This window comes from Myxine glutinosa, chromosome 4 (genome assembly GCF_964187855.1).
Source record: "Myxine glutinosa chromosome 4, kmMyxGlut1.1, whole genome shotgun sequence".
In the NCBI taxonomy this organism is placed as follows: domain Eukaryota; kingdom Metazoa; phylum Chordata; class Myxini; order Myxiniformes; family Myxinidae; genus Myxine; species Myxine glutinosa.
In genome coordinates, this window is record NC_136264.1 from 152,330,777 (window position 1) to 152,338,388 (window position 7,612).

Here is a 7,612-nt window from a genome sequence, read left to right on the forward strand (position 1 = left end):
ATCCTGACAAATCTCAAACTCCCACCGTTTCTTCCTGGAAGGACCATGTTGTGAACCCTCCACTCCCATTTACTTCCTTAACAAACCTCTTGAAGAAGTTCAGTCGCTCAAACTTTGGGCCTTACCATCTGCCATGATCTTCATTGGGCAAACCACATATTTCGGTTGGCCTCCAAAGCCAGTCTTGCATCTGAGCATCTTCTGTCATGAAAAGCTTTTTCCTTGTCACATTTGAACTGTTATCGACCTACAAGGCCTTCATCTACAGCTTGATGGAGTACCGCTCTCCCCTCTGGGCTGACATCCCCTGCCTCACACCTTGCTCAGCTTGACGCCGTAGAAACCAAATCCTTCAAGATGATTGGAATCTCTCGCAATGAAGCCGAGTTCCGAGGCACATCATTTTCACATCGCAGACCGGTCACTGGTCTCTCCGTCTTCTACTGCCCCTCCTTTCTTATTTTGCACCCTCTGCCCTTTCTCTGCTTTGTGCAGCTGCTCCCTCAGTTTCTGCAGGGTGCATGCAGTCTGCCAGTAATCATATTCTGGGGAAACTCCCAAATCCAGAGTTATTGCTGACCTCCACTCATTAATTCCTATTTTTCCTGCATGTGGAACCGCCTTTCTCAGTTTTTTCAATGTCATTCTCCCCTCCAGTGCTTCAAGAGAGTTGGTTCCCTCCCTCTCAGGTCATTGCACATCCACAAGGATGATCTTTCCTATCCCCATTAACCCTCACCAGGCCCCCTTTTCTCTTGGTTTCCACTTTTCTCCACCACTTCTGTGATTGAGAGTTTCCGGTTGTAAATCCAACTTGTTCACCCCCACCCATGTCCTCCACTTGCTTTCATTCTTCCCCATGCCCCTTATTTCTCCAGGTCTCCCTCTATTTTGTCCCTCTACCCTGCTGTTGGTGTGTGCCCCCCTCTCTCTTTCTCACTCTCTCAACTTTGCTCGTGTTTTCTTTCGTTCTGTTATGTCCTGATCCATTCTCTGTTTTAGCCCCTCCACAAGCCTCAGCACCGCATCCATAAAATATGAAATACTGTACCGAATTGATTTAAAAAACGGAGCTGTGGAAAAACTAAGATTTTCACCATTATCCAAACAGAGGCAAACATATCTACAAGGGTATCCAGGTACATTCATGCGCAGAAAGAGCAAAATGAAAAGTTATTGAAGATGGTCATTCTTGCAGCATAGCCAGGCTGAGCTACACCCCCCCCCACACACACCCCCTTAGTCATTGGGGTCCATAGCAAATATGGTCATTGGGGTCCATATAGGAATATGCTATTGCAGTTATCACCAGGCTGTTTTTCGGCTCACTGCAGAACGAAGGCCTCCTTCATCTCACTCAAGTGTGGGTAATTGTCAATGCTTGTGGAATAGCTAGAACATTGAATGGGTCAGGACATAACAGACAAAAAGAAGATACAAAACATGCATGCATGTGGTGGACAATGTGGATACAGAGGATGCATTGGGTGGACAAGATACATAAAGAAGGAAACCCCATGGAGGGAAAACTGGAAATTTGGAAGGAGGAGGGATTTGAGTGGGGGTTAACGAGGGAAGAAATGATAATGGTTTTGGATTGGTGATGATCTCATATGATTGTGAACAGCAGTCTTGAAGATCTGGAGGGAAGAATGAGATTGAAGAGGACGGAGAAGTTGATTCCACAGGCAGGAAAAAAGAGGAACAAATGAGTTGAGGTGAGCACATATCTTGTATTTAGGTAGTTTTATCAGAAAGGGGTTTTTATGATTTTTTATGGTTTTTATGAGAAGGGTTGTGATTTATGGGAGCGAGACATGGGTAATAAACGTAGAGAAGCAACGAAGGCTGGAAAGGATGGAAATGCGACTGGTTCGGTGGATGTGTGGAGTATCGTTGAGAGAGAGGAAGACAAATGATGAATTGCGAAAGATGATGGGAATAGAGCCTGTGATTGATGCTGTGAAGAGAAACAGTTTGAGATGGTTTGGTCATGTGTTGAGGAAGGATGAAAGTGACTGGTTGAGAAGAGTGATGGAAATGAATGTAAAAGGAAGTAGAGGACGGGGAAGACCGAGAGATTTGGCTAAAGATGGTCGAAGAAGAAATGCGGGCAAGGGGGTTAACAAGGAGAGATGCAGAAAATAGGTCAAATGGAGAAGATTGTCATGGGGCCCGCAAGGCTAACCCCCGCTCCAGCAGGGAAAATGGCCGTAAAATGCCTGTTGTTGTTGTTGTTGTTGTATTGTATCAGAAAGGGGTTGATGGTGGACCATGAGCCCTGCTGAAACCCGGGAAAGCAGGGAAAAGAACGGAGGGAGCAAGACCAGAAAGGAGTCGATTGAAGACCAATGGGAATTTAGAATTTAATCCAGGTTGATAGCAATAACTCACCTACTCTTCAAAAAGACAGCATGGAACCATCAACGTCCACCAAAGACCAGTTCTAGCAAACAGGTCCGCAAGATTAACGTCTCTGAGAGATAGCACACCGTCATGCAACCTCCAAAACACCAGGGTGATGGTTTATAGCCAGGTCATGATTTGAACCAAGGCGAAACTGCTCAGACATCAGTGCACAAATAATTTTAACCAATCCTGAGGATTTGAAAAGCCGATCGAGGTAGACAAGGGGACATGGGTCGTGGTACAGATTCTAAAAAGACATACCAATTCAGGGTGTAAAACAAGAATAGCACTCGGTAGGATGCTTACCACTGCTAGGCTGTAGAGTTAAGTTTTGCATCCCACTGATAGGCCGGATATGCATCCAGAGCTGAACCAAAATCGAATCGGCTGTCCACAACATTTTGAGTTATCCTGCTCATCGACAGACAAACAAACAGGGGTGAAAACATAACCTCCATACACCTTTGGTGGTGGAGGTAATAAAGACAAAGGTGAAGCAATTATTACCGAGCTGTGCTGACCCATCCTTATGTGCAAGCAACTTGTGATACCCGTCATCATTTGGTGAACTATAGTGCCTTGAGAAAGTATTCACACCCCTTCATTTTTTTCATATTTTGTTGTGTTACTGCCTTAAATTAAAATGGATTAGATGGAGATTTTTTTGTCACTGCTCTGCACATAATACCTCATAATGTGAAATTGGAATTTTGTTTTTCATAAATTTTTTACAAAATTATAAATAATGAAAATCTGAAATGTTGAGTCAATAGGTATTCAACCCACTTGCTATTACACTCCAAATTGAGCTCAGGTTCATCCAGATTCCTTTGATCATTCTTGAGATGTCTCTACAACTTGATTGGAGTCTAACTGTGACCAATTCAATTGATTGGACATGATTTAGGAACAAATACAACTTTCTACACGAGGTCCCACGTATAACTGCGAGATCAAATTGTGAGGAGGCATAGATATGGGGAAGGCTCAAAAACAATTTCTAGAGTGTTGAAAGTTCCCAAGAGCGCAGTGGGCTCCATCATTAGGAAATGGAAAGAAGATGGAACTACTCAGATTCTTCCTAGAGCTGGCCGTCCGACCAAGCTGAGCAAACGGGCAAGAGGGTCCTTGGTCAGGGAGGTGACCAGGAACCTATTGACCACTGTGACAGAACTACGGAGTTCCTTGGCTGAAATGGGAGAACCTGTCGGAAAGACAACAGTCTCTGCAGCACTTCACAAATCTAGGCTTTATGGGAGAGTGGCCGGATGGAAGCCACTTCTCCAAATAGGCACATGATAGACTGAGAGCATGAGGCAAAATATTCTGTGGTCTGATAAGACGAAAATTGAACTCTTTGGCCTGAATGCAAAGTGCTATATCTGGTAGAAACCAAGCACAGCTCATCACCCATCTAAAACCATCCCTACGGTGAAGCATAGTAGTGGCAGCATCATGCTATGGGGATGCTTTTCAGCAGGAGGGACTGGAAGACTTGTAAGGATAGAGGGAAAAATGAATGGAGCCATATATAGTACAAGCAAATCCTTGAGGAGAACCTGCTTCAGAGTGCAAAAGACCTTAGACTGAGGCGAAGATTTACGTTCCAACAGGACATTGACCCCAAGCATACAGCCAAAGCAACACTGGAATGGCTTCAGAACAAGAATATGAAAGTGCTTGAGTGGCCCAGCCAAAGCCCAGACTTGAATCCCATTGAGAATCTGTGGAAAGACTTGAAGATTGTTGTTCACCGACACTCCCCATCCAACTTGACAGAGCTTGAGCAAATCTGCAAGGAAGAAATGTAGAAACTCCCCAAATCCAGATGTGCAAAGCTGATAAAGACATATCCAAGAAAACTCCTAGCTGTAATCGCTGTCAAAGGTGCTTCTATGAACTATTGACTCAGGAGGTTGAATACTTGTGTAAATTAGATATTTCTGTATTTCATTTTAAATTATTTTGTAAAAGATTCCAAAAAGAAAATTCCACTTTGACATTATGGAGTATTTTTTGGAGATCAGTGACAAAAAAAATCCAAATTTAATCCATTTTAAATTCAGGCTGTAACAACAAAATGTGAAAAAGCCAAGGGGTGTGCATACTTTCTGAAGGCACTGTTTGTTAGGTAATTTGATACAACAGGTGTTCTCGTTTTCTTACTGTCCTGATGCATTTAACAAGCCGAGTGGCAGAAACCACAGTCATTCCATGGCCATTGTTAGTAAGTTATTTAAAAAAAAGTGTTTTATACAATGTCGAACTCATGTATTGTAAAGCACGAGCTATCGATTACAAAGAAGCACATTTTTCTTGCTTGAAATGCTTTCGACAAATATGACAAGAAAAGTTTCATCTTTCGGGACTCTTGCTGTGACTATAGTTCAATAGCACTTTTTTTCTTTGAAAGTGCTCGACTGCATTATTCCACCTAGTGGAATCCCCTCATCACATATAACTGGAGCACAAAAGGCCATGCTTCACATCAATAATGTGCAATGAAGGTCGACATTAACTTTCACAATTTTATACTTTTTATTTAGAAGTATAGTTGGTGTAGTGGGTTGAATGATATTTTTAGCAACCACCTGAAATCACCTGTTGAATTAATCACGAGATCTTTATTCATAGATGTGCCAAGACATCATCTGATATGATTTCCCTTTAGATCACAGGGCTGTCATAGCGGTTGTAGACCAGGAAATGTTTTAATGAGGCATCAAATAAATATTAAATAAAGTCAAATAAATATTCAAAAAAATATTAATATTATCATCATTCATATCAATATTAATAATTAATTGATATCAATAATTATATCAATATATATTTAATATAATATACAGTATATATTTTCTATACATTTAATTTAAATCAATATTAATTTATATTAATACATATTTATTCAATATCAACATTTATTAATATTCTCATCAAATAAATATTAATAACAAATAAATGAATCAATTACACATGCAGTGGACTGATACTATAGGTCAGTGGTAGTGTACTTGCCTTTATGTTGTCTAATCAAGGTTTATTTTCCCCACGCAATTATAAACTGTCATCCTGGAAATACATCAGTTAATGCTCTGTTTCTCTCCTTCAGAGGGTTGCTCGAGATCTGGAGTATGGCCATGGTTTCTGACACTTGCATGCTTGTCTGATGTAACTCGTTATTCTCTGTTAACAATTCTGTATTCCTCTCTGTTGGGGTTTTGCTTTGTAGAGTTGTTGCTGTTGTTGGATTTTGAGCCTGCTTACTTAATATACACCTTAAATATTATTGACCCCAATCCCATCCCCACCCTTACTAATTAATATAAACAGTGTAGATACCAACATGACTCCCTCACATCATTTCATTGTCTATGGTGATTTATTAGCAGTGATTATCAGAGGCATGTTCGACCTTTGACTTGTCTTGAAAGCAAGATATGAGGACATGAGCACAATACCTGGTGATATGAGACTCACATGAAGGACTTTTTGGAGATGATTGCGATATTGATTCCAAAAGATTTTGCACCAAGACATTTTTTATTCTCTCTGACGAGTGTTTACTTGGTTCAGTTTATTAACCCCATTGTCTTTGAGCTGTGTCGCCTAGATTAGATTCTCAACCTGGTAGACCATGTGAGGTGCCTAAACCATGCTGAATTTTTTAAAAATATGATGTGTTTTAGTCACGTTTAACTATGCCTGATTGTAATCTAGTTGTATGAATGGAGTCCTGTGGTTGACTTGACTGCGAGACACACCGACCTAACACCACCATGCTCTAACACCTACATACATACATACATACATACATACATACATACATACATACATACATACATACAGTCGTAGCCAAAAATATTGGCACCCTTGCACTTTTTTCAAATAACTAAATTTTCTCTAAAAATAAGTTGAAATTGACAAAAGTATTTGGTCTCCACAATTCTTTATTTCACTGTTAATATTACAGGACCATTGTTTTTGATTCAGAACTTAATATATCCTTTTAAATCAGAAACTAAAAAGAAATGGCATTGACAAAATTATTGACACCCTCGACTTAATATTTGGTGGCACAGTATTTGGACAAAATAACTGCAGTCAAGCACTTCCGATAGTCATGAATGAGCTTCCTACACCTCTCTACTGGCAGTTTGGCCCACTATTCTTGTGCAAACTGCTCCAGTTCTCCCAGATTTGAAGGGTGCATTCTCCCAACTGCTGTTTTCAGATCTCCCCACAGGTGTTCAATGGGATTTAGATGTGGACTCATTGCTGACCACTACAGAACAGTTCATCGTTTTGTCTTGAACCATTTCTGGGTGATTTTTGAAGTGTGTTTGGGGTTATTGTCCTGCTGCAAGACAGATGACCTTCGATGGAGACCCATCTTTCTGACACTGGGTTGAACATTGCACTCCAAAATTCCTTGGTAATCTCCTGATTTCATGATGCCATGCACTCATTCAAGGCACCTAGTGCCAGAAGCAGCACAGCAACCCCAAAACATCACTGAACCTACTCCATGTTTGAATGAAGGGAAGGTGTTCTTTTCTTTGAAGGCTTCATTTTGTTTTCTCGAAAAAAAAATTTTTTTTTGTATAACAGACCGAGGCTCATGAGAGAGCTAACCTTAATCACACAAAAAGTCAAACCGACACAAACCAACACATAAAACACAAAATAAGGGGAGTGGTAGACAAGATGGGGAGAGAGGGGGAAGGACACAAACACAACATTTGAGAGCAGGGACATCGAGAGAATTGTGGGAGGGAGAGGGCTTGGGGGGAGGTGGGAGAGGTATAAAACATATGAACACTGCAAGGACTTCCAGGAAAGAAGTTGGAATTTCGAAAAAGTGTATCTGGTGTGAATTAGTGGGGGTAGAAAAGATCAAGGTTTTGGATGGGGGAAGATAAGAGATGGTGGTGAACAGCTGTTTTAAAGACCTGGAGGGAGGAGTGGGATTGAAGGGAGTGGGGGAGTTTGTTCCAGAGGCGGGAAAAAAGGGGAATAAAAGCGTGAAGGCGAGCAGAGAGCCTAGATTTTGGCAGTTTAACCATAAGAGGGTTGCTGGCAGATCTTGTGCGAGCTGCAGGAATATTTGGGGGACAGAGCACAGAGAGAGCTGGGGGAGCAAGGCCGGAGAGGAGTCGGTAGAAGACAGAAAGACCACCAACCTGCCTGCGGTGAGTGAGTG